This window comes from Chelonoidis abingdonii, chromosome 22 (assembly GCF_003597395.2).
Source record: "Chelonoidis abingdonii isolate Lonesome George chromosome 22, CheloAbing_2.0, whole genome shotgun sequence".
Lineage (NCBI taxonomy): Eukaryota > Metazoa > Chordata > Testudines > Testudinidae > Chelonoidis > Chelonoidis abingdonii.
The window spans coordinates 9,427,985-9,445,597 of NC_133790.1; positions in this window are offsets into that span (position 1 = coordinate 9,427,985).

Genomic DNA, 17,613 nt, shown 5'->3' on the forward strand with positions numbered 1-17,613 from the left:
AGAGACTGTTGGGGTTCTGTTTGTACAGCACCCAGCGCCACTGTCCCATACCATAATATAAACATTTGCTAATGTAAGAATAATAGCACCTCCCAAAATGATAGGGCACTTTCTTTACAGAAATTCTACACCTTTTAAAAACCCAAACATCTGACTGTCTAGAAACAAAGGGAATCAAGCCAGTTCCCCACTACCATATAATCTTTTATCACTGCACACAATTTACACTCCCCGTTTTCCCCCATTACTAGGCTAGAATTCCCTGGATGAAATCCTATGGCCTGTGCTATGCTATGCATGTGTTATAAATGGTCCTTTTCTGGCCTTAAAAATCTGCGATATTACATGCTTCTTAAATGTGTTCTCTTTGGGGAAAGATACTGCACCTATCAATGAGTTTGTAAAACAGCATCAGTATTGCCAACCACAAACATCCAAACATAATGAGTTAAGCCCTCCCCTCCCCTCAAAAAAAATAATAAGATAGGCTTAATAATTAATGCCAGACAAAATACAAGAAACTGGGGCGTTTTCTTGGATGCACCTAACTCCCACAGGAAAACAAAGTTAAATGCAAAATAGAAGTCACTCTTGCTTTGAAATCACTCTCCTATTTAAAGCTTAAAGGGGAAGATAATTAAATTTAATAAAATTGCAGCTTCTAAACTAAGACACACTGTAATGGACTTTATCTGAGCATCAGCCCCCTAGGAAGAACATTAATAAACCATTACAAAGTGGTTCACAGCAATCCTTTGTTAACACCTAGGACTTTTCTTAGCAGGGGAATTCTTCAGCTGTTTAATATTCATCATGGCCATGGCCCAAATCCTGCAGTCCTTACTCTGAATCTCTGCTGGAATAAGAACTTCAGCATTTGGCCTGTTAAAGGACTAGAGAGTGGTAAAGCAAAATGTTACAAGGACTTCCACAATGGAAAATGGTGTAACGCGCTTGCAAGTAGCTCTTGAGGCCTTATTGATGTCTCCACTTAATGGTCTTCAATCTGATTTCACATCAGTGAAGCTCATTCTGTATTTAGGGCAGGCACACCCAACCATGTACTGTACCTAAAGCTAGAAGCAAGTCAAGCAACTCTTGGCAGCTCCGGCATAAACATATGCTAATTGGTAAAAGCTGTGTCTTTTTTCTTCCACCTATACAGTGCATGTGCAATGACTCTGGCGTGGACCCTTGCATGTCAATGAGTCTTGCCTTGCTTAAGATGGATGCAGGATTCCATCACTGCTGTAAAAAGACACGTGATGCCCTAGGTATCTCTAGAGGTGGCTGTGACTTTTGTATCATGGTGCACGCTATTTTTTTGGTTTTTCTGGACAGCTCAATGTGGTGGGCACAACTGGACTTACACAATGGCTGATGCAGAGCAGCTTGGTTTGAGAGATCCTTCTAATTGTGCTGTTGCCCTGTTGTCATGTTTCTATGCACATGAGTAAAAAGGGTTTAAGTGGGACTGAAGTGGTCTGTAGCACTGGGGCTGAATTTCACCCGCAGAGAAACACTGAAAGGCAGAATATAGACATCTTTAAAGAAATAAATTAAGGACTGGTCTACACCTAAAAGTTCTACTGCAATAGCGATGCGAGTTAGGTCTGTGATTTTTTACGGACACAGATATGCCGGTATAAGCCCTGGTGTAGACTATTGCAATTATATGCACCTCACTGTGCTTATAGCAGTACAGCTTATGGCAGTGTAATGCTACAGTATAATACAGCATAAGCGATACTGGTATAAACAGTTATCCCAGTCTAACAGCGTGTACACACGAGAGAGTTTTGCCGGTTAATTTTACCAGTATGACTGTACTGGCAAAGCCCCTAGTGTAGACAAGACCCAAGTATGTTAGTACCAAAGGGAGTCAGACTATAAACAAATTGTAGCCTGTTTACAGCATTCTTCAATCACGTTACAGACAAGGAGATGGCTTAAATGACATAACGGGCCTTTTTCCATTTGCAGCGTCCATGGTGTGTATGTTTTTAATAGTCTGGAGTAGGGCGGGAGGAAGGAAAGTTGCCGGAGGATTATGTCTTCACGTTGGGCGATCAGTCGCTCCAGCGTTCCTTACCTGATCCCCATACAGCCTCTTCTATTTGACTTTACAAAAACAGCTCACACCTGTTTCCATGTCTGCTTTCAAGCTGGCCATGACCTATGGAAACAAATGATGCAACATGAACGTAGCAGAAAAAGAAGGAATGACTAGAGCACTCAAATCTGCACTGTGAATGAACAACTGACGAGATGCTGGCAGCTTGATACTAATAAGGAAATGGTCTGAAAAGCAACACAGCTGTCTTTGGACAGAACACACATCACAAAGGCACAATCTCAGAGTATTTCATTGGGTGTTTTATTAGCAACAGTCAGTTCTGAGTTCAAATCTGCTAGGCTACTGTGGACAGAAAGCCAGAGTCCTAAGAGCTTGTGGACATTAAGGGAACCGCGATACAAGTCCTAAAGAGAAGATGTTTAATCTTTTGTTTCTGAGACACATTCCAATATGACAATTGGGGCTTGTCTACACTGGCACTTTACAGCGCTGCAACTTTCTCGCTCACCTGAGCGCTGCAAACACCTCCCTCAGTGCTGTAAGTTTCAGGCTGAAACTTGCCAGTATAAGCAGTGGACCAGGGCTGGGAGCTACGCCCCTTGTGGAGGTGGGTTTTTTAGAACTCCGCCGTGGCTACACAAGCCATGTTAAGGTGCTGCCGCAGCAGCACTTTAACATTGCCAGTGTAGACTAGCCCTTAGGTTCTGCTTTCTGTATTTCCGCTACAGTTTGAACTGTGCAAGGTGTTCTTGTGCAAAGTGCGCTGTTGAGCAACTGCAACATTCTTCCCCAGCAGTGGCCGCATTTCTGAGGAGGAAGAAGATACACTATACAGAGAGATGCATCACTGATTCGGAGAGGTTTGGGGTCTTTGGAAGACAGGCATGACAGAGAAATGTATCATGGTCTGGTAGCTAGGGCACTAAGGCTGGAACTCAAGAGCTCTGGGTTTTTTTTCCCCACCTCTGCCACTGACCTACCATGCAAGCTTGACACAGTCCTGTCCTGCCTCTGTTCCCCCTCCCACCTTGTCTAGTTAGATAGCAAGAGTTCTGGGGTTGAAATTAACTATCACTCTGTGTCTATAGAGCACCTAGCACAATGGGCCGCCAAGTTCAGCTGAGGCCTCTCCACATGATAGTAATACAAACAACAACATCATGTATACGCACGACATACTAGTCATGATATACAGGTGAGCAGAAGTGAAAACTAACTGTGAAAATCTCTTGCATTTCTACAGCGCCTGTAGGCCTGAAATAAGACTCCCACGGTCTTTCCCAATATGTCTGGTTGTAAGAATTCGCCCTATGCAAAGCAGCCACCTCTATGATGCACTGAAGCAGAACAGGCCCAGCCATATCATGCCCCAAAGTTAAAGGACTCCGTTTATTATGTTCTTTGGCTTGCCCAGAAAAGTTACATAAATCTAAATCTCTCCAACCACAGGATGTTCTTTGTTAACATACCTGGGGTAAGTCACCCTGCCCTCAAGAGCAGAGGTGTTGAGCCAATAAAGGGCATTTCCAAAGCCTCGTTATTCTTTATTCAGAGAGCACCATGTGCATTCCTGAGATTTTTATTCCCCCTCCTCTCCAGAGGAGTGTTGTTCAGATTCTTCAGCTGATGCTGCCTGGTGTACTGACCTGTTACAGGTAATCTGCACAGTGGTAGCCAACGCTGCTTGTTGCTAGCCAGTGCCAGTCTTTGAATCTGTGTTTTCATTCCGTGCATGCAGTACACGACAAGGACACACAAACTACCCAGCTGACGCAGGCTGCTCCAAGGTTGCACTTAATTCACGTTCAATGGAGCAAAGTGAAGCTGTCCTCCATCTTGAACTCAGAGGTACAAAACCCAACATACAGTGTTCCATCTGGATCCAAGTAATAATTAATAGAACAATAATAATTAGCACTTTGTATCCAAAGATTTCAATCCACCCTACAAGAGGAGGGCATCTTTACCTACAGTTTACAGATAGGGAAACTGAGGCCCAGAAACAGTAAGTGACTTGCCAAAGATCCAAATGAGTCAGCAGCAGAGATGGGCATAGAATCAGGTCTCCTAACTCTCAGGCCTGGTCTATACTCAAAAGGTAGATCATCGTGACTACGTGAAAAATTTCACACCCTGAGCACCAGACTTAGGTCAATGTAACTGTTGGTGTACATACAGCGAAGTTGATGGAAGGACTCTTCTGTCTGCCTATCTACTGCCTCTCAGAGAGACGGATAACTACCCGGACAGAAAAAACCCTTCAGCTGATGTAGACAGTGTCTACGCTCCAGCGTTACAGTGCATAGCTGTGCCGCAGCAGCCCTGCAATGTAGACATATCCTCAGTCCTGTTCTTTATCCACTTGACCCTGCTGCCTCCTTCGATTACTGCCGTTCTTGAATCAAGGTGGAGCACTGTCTCATGGGATGTGCAGTCTGCACAGGTGGCACTGCTGTGTTATTTGAATGGGGGGAACTTAGGTTATGTTCAGGCTCAAAGAGTCTGATGAGTCTTTTCTCCATGTTGCTTTCTGGTGTGGCAAGAAGCAGCAGATGATAAAGGGAGCCTGCAAACACACTGCTCCTGCCCTCAGCAGATTCTCTGCCCACCTGCATGTTAAATGATTTCTCAGGCCGAGATTTTATTTGGTTTACTCCTGCAACAGTGAACAGGAATAAATTATTCCCAGAGGGAGGAGCGCCTGTTTCTGAACTGCCTTGGTCTCTCCCTCTCCGTGGGCTGCAAATAACAGGTATATAGTTAGTGACTGGAGACTGCTATTAAGTTATTTTTGGAAATGGGACAGAAATAATAATAGCACAATGCTGGCGAATACGGTCAACTAAAAATCAGCTTGGGAAAGCAAATCACCTTAAAAAACCCGCCAATTACTGTGCATGTCGAGGTTATGAAAACACTGCTAGGACAAGGGATGCTAGACAACCCTAGCGCCGGCCGGTCATCAATTGCATTAACCACGGTGACACCACTCCACTCCCACCTAGAGGAGACCACCCAGGGGCTATGCCATATGGGGTTGTTGTCACACACTAAATAGAGGTCAATTTCCCCTGGAGATGTTCAGGGTTGGGATGGATTCAGGGTTTGGCCATATCCTCCATGATCAAAAATATCTTTATAGTCTTTCCCTCTTCTCTGCCATCCCAAACAGGTTTCCCAGCCTCTGAGAAAACTCAAAGTGCAAGCTTCCCTGCTGGCCCATGCAGCTTATTATGATGAATTGATTGGTGGAGGAATCAGGATCAGGGCCCTGAGGTGGTAGGGACTGTATAAATACACACATCACTGCCCCAAAGATCTGCGGGCCTGATCCAAAGCCCACTGAAGTCAATAAACAGACACTCGTTGACTTCCATGAGTTTTAGACCAAGCCCTATCTGTGACCATCTCATGGAGATCTGGGAAGGTGTATCTCCACTGCAGATCTGCAACTATAGTCTGCTTGTTAACACAGCTAAGTTCAATTACAGAGTTGCAAGCAGGAGAGTGGAAAATATTTAATCAATGCCATAAGAAGCGTCTCATAATCTCTGCTACAGGATTAAGCCTAGTGAGTCTGAAGAAACCTCTCCTGACCACAATAGGTATCTGGACCTATTTAGAAGCAGCAAATTGCCTTAGAAGATAGAAATCTTCAAGGGAGCTGAATGGTGGAAAAGAACATTGAACCAAAAGCATTTGTGCAGCATGTTAGCACCCAGGGACCTGCAGTGCCCAGACACTGACTGCATTTAATGTAGCAGAATTTAACATACATATGCACACCTCAAAACCTGCACATGAAGGTTAAATCATTTGTAAGAGTTATAGTTATCACTCTCCTAGAAGTTTAGTTAACCTAATCTGCCACTGTCTCCTGATCTCAGCTGTAAAATCCAACTGCTTTGCTCTAAATTGCTCCATATCTGTGTAACTTTGGACTTTATATGGAATTTTCCCCCCCAATAAAACTGAAAAAAAAAATCCACTAAAAATTCATATGGCTATATATTTCCCTTTTAATTCCAAATAATCTGCTTTATAGGGCACGTAACCAGACATGGAGCTAGTTAGTAACTAGCAGAAGTCCTTGCCTATAATGAAATATCAATACATGATTAATATAAACAAGTCAGCATACATAACACATATTTGAATTTTGTTAGGAGGATATTTACATGTGCACGCGTGCACACACACATACGCACACACCCCTAACAAAATTCTTTGTAAACTTAGAGTTAATGTTGCTCCTGGACATTTCCTACCAACATAATTACTAATAATCAAGGCTCATTAAAATCCACCTCAGTCTCAGTTCACGTCTCTAACCTAGCAAACAACAGATTGGAGACCTCTCAGCTCCAGGACCAATTCACTTTCAGTATCACCCACAAGGCACACATCCAGTTCTCAGTCACATGCCCTGAACTCCAGAGTATATACGCTGGAAACATGCATGGCATGATCAAAGACTATAACGCATTTGTACAGTCCGACGCTGGCGGTAAGTGGGGCTAGCTCATTGTCCCCTCTGGCGGATGAGAGGAAGCTTGTCAGAGGGTGAAATGACCTCTGTGTAGGAGCTGCTAGTTCCATTGTTTGAACCCCAGAATTCAAATAATTTTGGCTGCAAGTTTCCCACTCTCCCTGCCCATCAGTTTCCATGGGCCTATTCAGTTGTCAGCTTCTCTGCCAAGGCTGTGAACAAAGGTGCCAGCTAATGCTGGCTGTGGTGCTGTTTTTCTGATGTGGACAACAGTGCTCTGGGACAAGGCTCAGCCCCACCAGCTCGCTGTACTCATTTAATACATGTGCAGAATTTCAGTCTCCCCTTAGCCATTTAAAGGGGGCTGGATATAGGTATTTAAAACAGGGGAAAGGGCAGATCCTCATCTGGTGTAAATCAGCATAGCTCCATTATCTTCAATTAATCTACCCTGCTTGACACCAGCTGAGATTCTAGCCCAGCAAGATGGTCTTGTTAAAATAATTTGGAGATGGGGGGTGGAGGGAAGAAATCTTGTCATAGTAACATTTTATCTTTAATTTCCTATAAATTTTCCCTGATGAGGCATTTTGTGACTAACATGCAGGTAGGTTATTGGCGCACACGTCAGTCAGAGTCAGAATGCAGATGTCATGGGAGACAGCAGCGAATGCAGAGCTGAAGAAAGCCTGAAGCACTGAGTTCCTGTGCAACAGGATATTTTGACTTGAGATAGCTACTCCCAGGGCATGCTCATCCGTCAGTGTCCGGAAGCAGACAGGCAAGCAATCTCGAGCTGCTGGCTTTGTACAATACACCTCTACAGCTGGAGAAGTCCACAGAACGAACAGTCTCCACCATTGAACTAAATTGCCACAGAATTATTAAATCAATATGAATTCGTAATCTTTAACACACCACTGCAGTTATATCTTACATACAAACTACCTTCTTGTCACATCTCCCAACTGTCCGGGATATAATTAGCTTATTACTGGCTATATATCTACTAATAACTTTTCCCTTTACCATGGGAGGTGAATGAATGAACCATGGACAGTAATCCATTTACACCTTTTACACTCTTGTCCAGCCGCCAAATGAAAAGGTCCATAAAAGAGGCATTTTCCCCTTGCCTCCCACTGGCTTAATCCTATCTAGCAACCTCTGACCACAGCCTGCAGATAACAAGGGCAGCTCGCAGAGGTGGATTTGGGGAATACTTTTAGTGATGGCTGAAAGTGAGTTTGGGTTTTTAACAGGGCTGCAGGAACAATTTGTATAGTGGGGGTGCTGAAAGCCACTGAACCAAACTGTAAACCCTGGATACGATGGAAACCATTTCAAGCCAAAGTGTGTGGCAGCACCCCCAGTGCCCCTACTTCTAGCACATAAGGTTTTCAGCAACCCACACTAACTTTAAGAGGATACATTGCTCCCTCCAGGAGAAAGGAATACTCAGAGCTAGATCATTTAAAAGCTGTTGTTCAGTCAAGACAACATACCATCAATGAAGTGAAGTGCACATCCTGCAGTGCTTACAGGGGGCCTGATCCTCAATGTGCTGAGCAACCTCAAGTTGCAACTGAGTGGAATGCTTCACATGTCTCTTGAGACAAAATTCACAGAGAAGCTTCTGGAAGTTTTACCTAAATAGGAGTTGGAAGGGTTGGTTCTAACGGCAGGTAGGTCCTGTGCTCAAGAATTTCAAATGTGGCTAGGGATTATGGGGGCCCTTACTCAGCACACCTGAAAGGGACTGATGCTCACATAGTGCCTTTTTAAGGAGTCTCAGTTGGGCATCCAAAACCACCAGTCACTTCTGGAAACCTTGGTGTCTGCTGTTGAAAAACATACACTGCTTTCCCCATGAGCAAACAGGCTACCTGTGGCATGGGTATTATTAATTACACCCTGGAGAACAACTGAGGTGCAGCTACTCCCTAGGATGTTTCTTAGCTGTTTTCCAGCAGCACTGTATCTGTGCTACTGCCACTAGCAGTGAAAGCTCTAATGCAGGCCAGGCACAGACATTTTACCACCTTGCTATCTGAACCAGTGGCACCAGTTATTGAAAAACTGGTACGAAGTTTCCGCAAAAAATTAGCCACAAACAAACCAGAGCATAAGGAAAAATCTACTACAAAAAGCTGGTGCTATGAGCAGCGACAGGCACCCTGAACAGGGTTGCAGTTTGCTTCGCAATCATTCAAACTGTCTGGAAATAGCTGGAGATTTTACAGCAACTGATCTGTGAGCTCTATATCCAACCAGCACGTGCCAGCGTGGCTGGAGAACTGTGTCTGCAGGCTTTGACAGGTACCATCCTAGCTGTGAGCCAGAAGTGAACAAAATCATAGCAAAGCATTTTACAACCTAAAAGGTTGATTAAAGGATTAGAAAACATGCTTAATGGTGAAAGGCCCAAGGAGCTCAAACGATTTAGATTAACGAAGCGAAGGTTAAGGAGTGACTTGATTACAGTCTATGAGTATCTGCATGGGGAACAAATGTTAAGAATGGGCTCTTCAATCCAGCAGAGAAAGGTATGATACAATCCAATGGCTGGAAGTTCAAGCTAGACAAATTCAGAGTGGCAATAAAGGGAAAGTTTTTAACAGTGAGAGTGAGCAACCATTGGAACAACTTACCATGGGTTGAGGTGGATTCTCCATCACTGGCAGTTTGTAAATCAAGATGGGATGTTTTTCTAAAATCACGGTTCTAGGAATTATTTTGGGGAAGTTCTATGGCAGCGTTTCCCAAGCTCTGGGTTATGACCCCAAATGGGGTTGTGCCATCAACGTACAGAGTCACTGGTCCAGTGGGTTGGATTTAGCCTGCCAGATGATGCTTCCTGCCCCCAAATGTGTCTGATTACTCCCTGACCCACAACAGGGCAGCTGCTGCACAGTGTGACCTTGCATGTATGGTGCGTGCAATGTCCCATTGTGCAGAGGCTGCCATTTTGTAGCTCAAATCTGTGGCCTCCTGGTGTTTGTGGATCAGGTCCGGACACGCTGGCTGTGTGGAGGTGGCTGGGCTGACATCAGTTTGGCCATCTGCACCATTAATCTGTGCAAGCATCCAGCTGAGGGACTTGAATCCAGAAGATCCCTATCCGTGGGCAGCATCCTCATCAACAGAGCATCCTCTCTGTTCCAGTTGGTAGGAGCCTTTTCTGAGGTGGGAATCTACCATGGCTCATAAAGTTCTTAAGGCAGGGCCCATATCTTCTATTGTGCCACTCCAAGTGCCCTGTTGGCACTTGATAAAGAATCATGGTAACTCATTATCTCTGTGCTGTCCTAGGAAAGTCCAGTGTAGTGATATTAAGTCTTGCCTTCATTTGCTTAACACTGAATTCCTCCCTCTGATTTGTGATAAGAGGGACAATGGACTCATTTTTATGCAGAGTATCTGTGCAGCCTCCAGCAATGAGTCTAGTGATGCAGTTATGAACTAAAAAAAGGAGTCCAAGAAATATGCTCGCAGATACGACAAGACTTTGAGTACGGCTTCACCAGTGTTTTGGTCAAGAACAAAGAAAGGCCAAAACGCTGACTATGTCATAGTGTTATCTAGAGAAAGGATGAAGACTAACAAACTTATACAACACTTGGAAACCCTCCAGAAGGAACACATAGGAAGACCAAGTTCCTTTTTCCAGTGATGGAAAGAAGAACTTTTGTGTCAACAATTCAAAAGAGCCATGTCTGTCTCTGACCAAGCTCAAAAGGTTTCATATGAGATGAGTTATTGCATCACAAAGGCCAAGAAGCCTCACACAATTGGAGAGACTTTGATTTGGCCAGCTGCAATCAAAATGGTGAACATAAAAAGTGTGGGGAAACTGAAGCAAATGAATTCAAAGCCACCTGCTCTCCAATCACACTGTGAAAGGAAGGATTTAGGTGACAGCAGCAGATCAGGAAAACACTAGTAGAGTGTTTGAAAAACATGGATTGTGATGCACACTTCTTGGCTTTCATGAAATGGACCTGGGAGACTGCTATTCTAGAAGACGTTCTGTTTTGTCTCCCTCTTCCCGGACACAAGACAGCACAAGGAATGTTCAACATGGTACATAGCCACATGCAAGACAAAAATATCCCATGTGATTGCATGGTAGGCTTTTGCACAGATGGAGCTCCATCTATGGCAGGCCACAATCAGGTCTGTGTGCCTTGGTAAAGGAAGTTGCTCTGTCTGCTGTGTGGACTCACTGTATGATTCACAGAGAACAACGGACATCTAAGGCTCTGAGTCCAGCGCTAGGCAATCCGCCTCATCTACTGTGAACTACATCAAGACTCAGCCTCCTCATGCACGTCTGTTTGCAAAACTGCGTGAAGAAATGGGGTCCAATCAAGACTTGGTGTCTCACACTAAAGCTTCTTGTCTGTCGAAACGAAAATTACTGCGACAATTTTTTGAACTGAGAGCCAAGCTGAAGGCCTATGCAATGGACTGTACAAAGAGCGAAGTCACTGATTTTCGGTACAACCAAAGGAAGATGTGCCTTCTTGACTATGTCACAGACATATCTGGGAAACTGAATGAATAAAATACAGGTCTGCAAGAAAGAACACCCACATCCTTCAGCTGGGAGAATGCATCACAGAATTTGTGAAGAAAATTGTTTTCTTGAAGGACAATCCATTGAAGACAAGCTATGAATCCTTCTCTCAGCTGTGCAAGTTCCTGGCTGACAATGAAATTATTCAGCCTCCCACACAGGTGATGGCTGAGCATCTCAGCTGACTGGAGGAACAGTATGTGTCCTTTTCCCCCAATTTGGAGGTAACAAAGTATGATTGGGTGTGAAACCCCTTTCAGAGCAAGCCTGATGCCATGGATTTGCCAGCAGCTGCAATTGTACAGCTCATCAAAATTTCCTGAGATCGATTTTTGTGAGAAACAGATCCCCAACTTACTAGCCGGAGTTCTCTGTCATTGTCAAGAATGAATATCGTGCTCCGTCAACATGGGCCTTGAAACTCAGTGTCATTCATGCGCACGTATTTGTGTGATGCTAGATTCAGAGCACTTACGTCCATTGAGCAGTGCTTAATTTGTAATGCAAGAGGTGCCTGGACTCAAGCAAGTTTTTTACATTCATAACTGATGCAGCAAACCCAGAGGTGCCAGGGCTTTGAACTGCCAAACCTAGAGGCTCAGCTGAGGCCCAGTTCTGGCAAGCCCTGGCACAAATTAAGCCCTGCCAATGAGTCTCAGTATTGATCTACCATTTAAGTCACACTGGAACTTAGATGTGCAGCTTCTACTATGCCACCGGCCTTGGTGAAGCTGTGTCACATTAGAGAGCATTAAATAACATACGTCATGTGTAAATTCCTTGGGTCACTTAGTCGCCATCTTGATTTATTGAGATCTGGGGTCACAGGAAACAGCAAGTCTCAAAATGGGGTCACACAGAGAAAAAATTTGGGAACCAGGGTTCTTTGGCCTGTGTTATGCTGGAGGTCAGACTAGATGATCACAACTGTCCCTTCTGACCTGAGCATCTATGAATCTCGGAAAGCAGGAGCGTTTTTATTTTTCCCTGAACTGGTTTGCTCCATCCCTAATTACAGTGGTCTCTTTCTTGCCTTTGTAGTTGAGGTCACATTATTGGCTTCTCTCTCTCTACCTTATTTTCAGGCGTTCATAATAACTTGGCTACCAACATTTGCTTCAGGCTGGGTGCGTATTAATGGTGATTTGTTCCAGAGTGCTACCGTCTAGATTAGAAGGACAGTGCAGTCTTGGGACATGCTGATTGATCAAGCTATTGGGAAAAGCTGCTTTACACACTGATTCAGGGCCACTACATTATATCCCACTGAGGCGGGATGCAGTTTGCCCTGACCACTAGCTTTGACTCTGTCTTGGTGCCTTTGTCTGACATGGACATGCCAGCACACAGAATACTTGAGGGAGGCTCACTTGTGTTGCACAGGCTTATAGAACTGGAGTGGTTTTCCTGAGCTGGTGCATCCTCCTCTCCCCCGCCCCCCCTGCACTGCCTCCTGCTGCACTACAATCTGTCAAGAGGGCAGCTACATGTGGAATAAAATCTGCCAGGCCCCTGGCATTTTGAGGATGGAAACATATCAGGCTGATAGCAGCACCTGGCAGGCAGAAAGGAGAGACAGTTCTTTCCTCTGGGTAGACAGAGCCTCTGCTGCATCATATGGTAGGAGGCATTTCAGTGATCTGGATGGGGTTGATGCCATGAAGCCGACTTTGCCAAGAGACCCCAACTGTGGAGGGCTAGGGAATGCTCTGGCCTCTTCATTAAGCAAAGGACCAAAAATTAAAATGAAGTCCCGAGTAGTTTAACCATTTCCATGCTGGTCCCAGTAGTCGGCTCCAAGGCGGGTGCCTACAATCCTAGTTTCAGTAGTCTTGTTGCTTTGATAACTCTGGCTGCATTTAAATTCTGCCAGTGCGCACACAAAACCAGCAGGTGAATCCTCTTTCCTCTACTAAGGTAAAATTCATCCCTGTGCAGAGGGCCAGTGCTAGTGCTGTGTACGCCTTAAACCTGGACAGGGTGAATTTCACCCACAGTGACAAAGCAGCCTTTTGCTTTGCCAACTTACCTAAAGTACTGACCTCAATCGGCTGAGGGTCCGGAGCAGGATGTATTGTGGGGCAGAGACCCCCAAATCAAAGCTAAAGGAAAAACAGGGCAGAAAGTGCACAAAGATGTGGGAATCAATTTCTTTAATGCACACAGCCCTGTCTGTTATCTGTGCTTGGTGAAGGAGCATTTCTGGCGTCATTCATTAGCAAGAATGACAGCAAGATAAGACTTGGTTGGGGATGGAGGAAGATGTTGATCTCTTCTCTGATGGGCAGTTGAGAGATACTGTATGATGTGAAGCGATAAAAGCAGCTGGCTGTTCAGTCCTTCTAATAATAGGCAATGAGTAATGAAGAGGAAGCTGATTAAACTGACATCGTCTTAGGCCATGCTTTGATGCCAGTACCATGATATTCTGTTTGATAGCAAGTAGCTGTCGTGAAGGAGAGGAAGGGTAACATAGCAGCCCTGCCACTTTGCACTTCTATAGCATCTTCAACAGCAGACCCCAGAGCACTTCACAGGTATCAGTTAAGCTTCAGGACTCCCATGCGAGGTGGGTTTTTGAATCTGTCTTGCCCCTGGGGGAAAATAGGCACAGCGAGGTTAAGTGAATTGCACAAAGGTTAAACCATGAGTCAGTGGCAGCGAGAACTCTTTATTCTCAGTCACTTGCTTTTACCACCAGACAACACTACTGCCTCAAAGCCTGCAGTGACGTCCAAATCTCAGTCCAACTGTGCCAACCTCCTGAGTCTGCAGAGCTGCAGCGGAAGTCCCACGACTAAGCTCTGAACAGCTTCCCAGTGTTTCTAGATTAGGCTGAAACCAAAGCAAGGGCACCAGCTCTCATTTTAACACTTCTGTCCCATCCTTTCTCACCAACTGGATAGACTCCAGGAGCCTCATTCTCCTCTCCCACCATTGTCACTTCAGTATAGAAACCTTAGATTTACATGGAAGTGAGGGCAGCATGAGGCCCAGGAAATGCAAAACTGAAAAACAATGTGGAAAATAAAGTATCAGAGGGATAGCCGTGTTAGTCTGGATCTGTAAAAGCAGCAAAAAATCCTGTGGCACCTTATAGAGTAACAGATGTATTGGAGCATGAGCTTTCATGGGTGAATACCCACTTCGTCGGATGCATTCACCCACGAAAGCTCAAGCTCCAAAACGTCTGTTAGTTTATAAGGTGCCACAGGACTCTTTGGTGGAAAATAAAGTATCCAAACTCTTTGGAATATTATCAAGGGTTCTGGTCTAGTTTGGAGGGATGTTTCTGGAGTTCATAGAGGATGAAAGGGGCGTTATTTTATCCAAACTGGTTTACATGTTCTTCGCCTCAACAGAATACTAGAAAAGACTGTATTTTCAAGTGTCTTAGAATAGTGGCTCTCAACCTTTACAGTCTACTGTACCCCTTTCAGGATCCTGATTTGTCTTGTGTACCCTCAAGTTAAAAACTATCCATTTACAAAATCAGACATAAAAATATCAAAGTATCACAGCACATTATTACTCAAACATGCATACTTTCTTATTTTTACCATATCATTATAAGATAAATCAATTGTAATATGAACATTGTAATTACATTTCAGTGTGTAGTATATAGAGCAGCATAAACAAGTCATTGTATGAAATTTCAGTTTGTACTGACTTCGCTAGTGCTTTTTATGTAGCCTGTTGTAAAAATAGGCAAATATCTAGATGAGATGATGTACCCCTGGGAAAATCTCTCTCTCTCTCTCTCTCTCTCTCTCTCACACACACACACACACACAATATAACAGGAATGCTTTAATTTTTGCATGTCTGAAAACAAAAGCAGGCTCCCTGTGAGTAAGAAATGTGGTAATTTATGACGCTGATAGTAAGAAGAAAAACCATTCACGTCTCCTTGTATCATATTTTTGGTATGAGTAAAACAGGAGAAAAGGATGATGGCTCCCCACAGTAATACCAAGTGTCTGACTCTGAAACCAGCTTTGAGATGCAGTGCAAATGTTAACTAGAGACTTCAACTTCTGAGTGGCTGTGGTGGTGTTGTGGGTGGGGTTTTTTTAAGAAACCCCAGCTGTATTTAGCAATGTAATTTTTATGCCTCTCTCTACACTGCTCATTTAAGGCTTTATCTAGTCATTCTGTGTGTATGGAAAAAGACTCTGGACCCAATCTTGCAGTCCTTACTCAAGCAAAATTCCCATTGACGCGAATGAGAGATAGGTCTGAGTATGGACTGGAAGATCAGCCCCACTTCCCACTGGTTGGATCATCTCAGCTGGAGGAGTTTTTCCTTTGGAGAAGTTTAGTTTCTCTAAAGCCATGCCAGACATATTTTCCTACCCATGTAAATCTCAAGTAAAGGCCCTCATTAAAAAAAAACAAAACAGGAGGCCAAAACAGGCTGTACATTTAAAAGACTTATTATGCACTTTAAAAACTGGGACAGACACTTCATATATTCCACAGATGGAATATCTATTCTGCTGCTGTGGAGCAGCTGGTACAAAGTTTGGAAAGATAGAAAAACTTGGAACCTGAGAACCATGTGAGATTTTATTTTTATTTTTATTTTTAAAGCACAGCAAAAACCAAAAGGATGTTTGGAATCCATTTTCTAAAAATTCAAAAACTGTCAAGTACTTGATACTTAAATTGCTTCTGACTGGAGTGAAACAATTTCAGAAAAAAATAGAAATGCCAGGGCATAAGGAGGTCAAAAGAAACTGTAACTAAAATGGTCCTAAGTGTTGCTAGAAGCAAATGGAAAGAACTGATGTTTATTCCAGCCATTCCAGCAATTTAGTCATATCTGGGTTTCTAATTGTACAGGCGGGTTCAAATCTCAGGATCCCTTTCTACAGCCAGACCACCAAGGAAGGAGACAAATTGTTTAAGGTTGGTCCCAAGGCAGCATAAACGCAAAGTGACGAGATGAAACTGAACACTGGAAACATATAGGTTCAACATCTGAAATTCTTTCTTAAGTGTGAGCTCTAGGAGACGGTGAATAGGCACCCAAAGGAAGTGGTGGAAAACCTATCACCGCATCAGGCCTGGACTGATATGTATAGAACAAACCTGCATGGGTGCTGGGATGGTCTAGAAGACCCAGCAAGGCTCATTGGCGGTGAGACTGGGTGGTAAAATTACCTTGAAATGACTGTCCCCTGCCTGGTGGCCTTATCCCAGAGGCAATATATGGTTCCTGGAGTAAGAGCATAAAGGCTCAAGGAAGCAAGCTGCATTGGTGTAAGTACCCAACGAACAGCAGTGCTGTCCTGTTGTGAGACAGTGAGAGCTCCACTAGCAATCATACACAGGGGAACACAAGGGTGGTAAACTCGGCACCCAAATGACTGTGCTGGCCGTGAGGGGAGGGAACATAAATATGGCATCAAGACCAGTCCCCAGGTTGTGATTCAGGTGCTGGGGAGAATGGATCATGCCCCAGTGACTGGGCCAGGCACAGCTAATGCTAAGGGACACTTTAGACTTCTGAATTATATAGGGTAGAGCAGGGCTGGCTTTAGGAACTGCGGGGCCTGATTAGAATACCCGGCGGTGGTCCGGGGTTTTGGTGGCACTTCGGCAGCAAGGGATCCGCTCTGGGTCTTCCACGGCACCGAAGGACCCCCCCGCCACCGAAATGCTGCCGAAGACCCAGACTCCCACACCGCCGTGTGAGTAAAAAAAATTTAAAAAATGAAAAAGGTGCCGGGGAATCGGTGGAATCGGCCTAAACCCGGCCCTGGAGTAGAGCATTTGATCAATCTTAGCACCCCTTATTGGTGACTATTAGAAGTTTTAGCTAGACATTAACTAGGAAACGCCCATACATATTTTAAATGTAAGAGCAATCAGCTGTTTCCTGGCTTTGAGACATGCCCCTGTTTCATTCTTTGTAACTATGTTGATTATCTTTTCAAGGACATGCTTTTAATTTAATAAGATTCTGGATTTTATATAATCACTCTCCACATTTTCAAACACAGACAAATTGTCCACTGCAAAAAAGACACCTCCAAAATCCCATTTTTGCTCATGTTTGTCACGCAACCCGTGTTTGTCATGCAAATCACAGGCCACTTAGCAGAGAGGACACAAGGGTCCCAAATGCACATGAAGGCCAGTCTGCAGGTGACCATGCAGGATTTTATCAGTTCAGTAAGTGTAAGCATAGTTTTGCTGACACACCTGTTATGCCTGTGTTTGAAATGTTGGCTTCTTATATTGTGCTGTCGGGTGTTGGTGGCTGTCAGCAGGTATGTCTTTGCTCTATGGGCAATAACAGGTCTCTTTGAAGCTGATGGGTGTGCAAGCCACCATTCATTCAGGCTAAATGGAAGAAGCAATTAAGGTCCTTTATGGAGTAAGATAGGTGAAAGAACAGAAGCCACCACTCAAGGTGCTAACTCAGGGAGAATAAGAAGGGTTTCCTTGGCACTGACT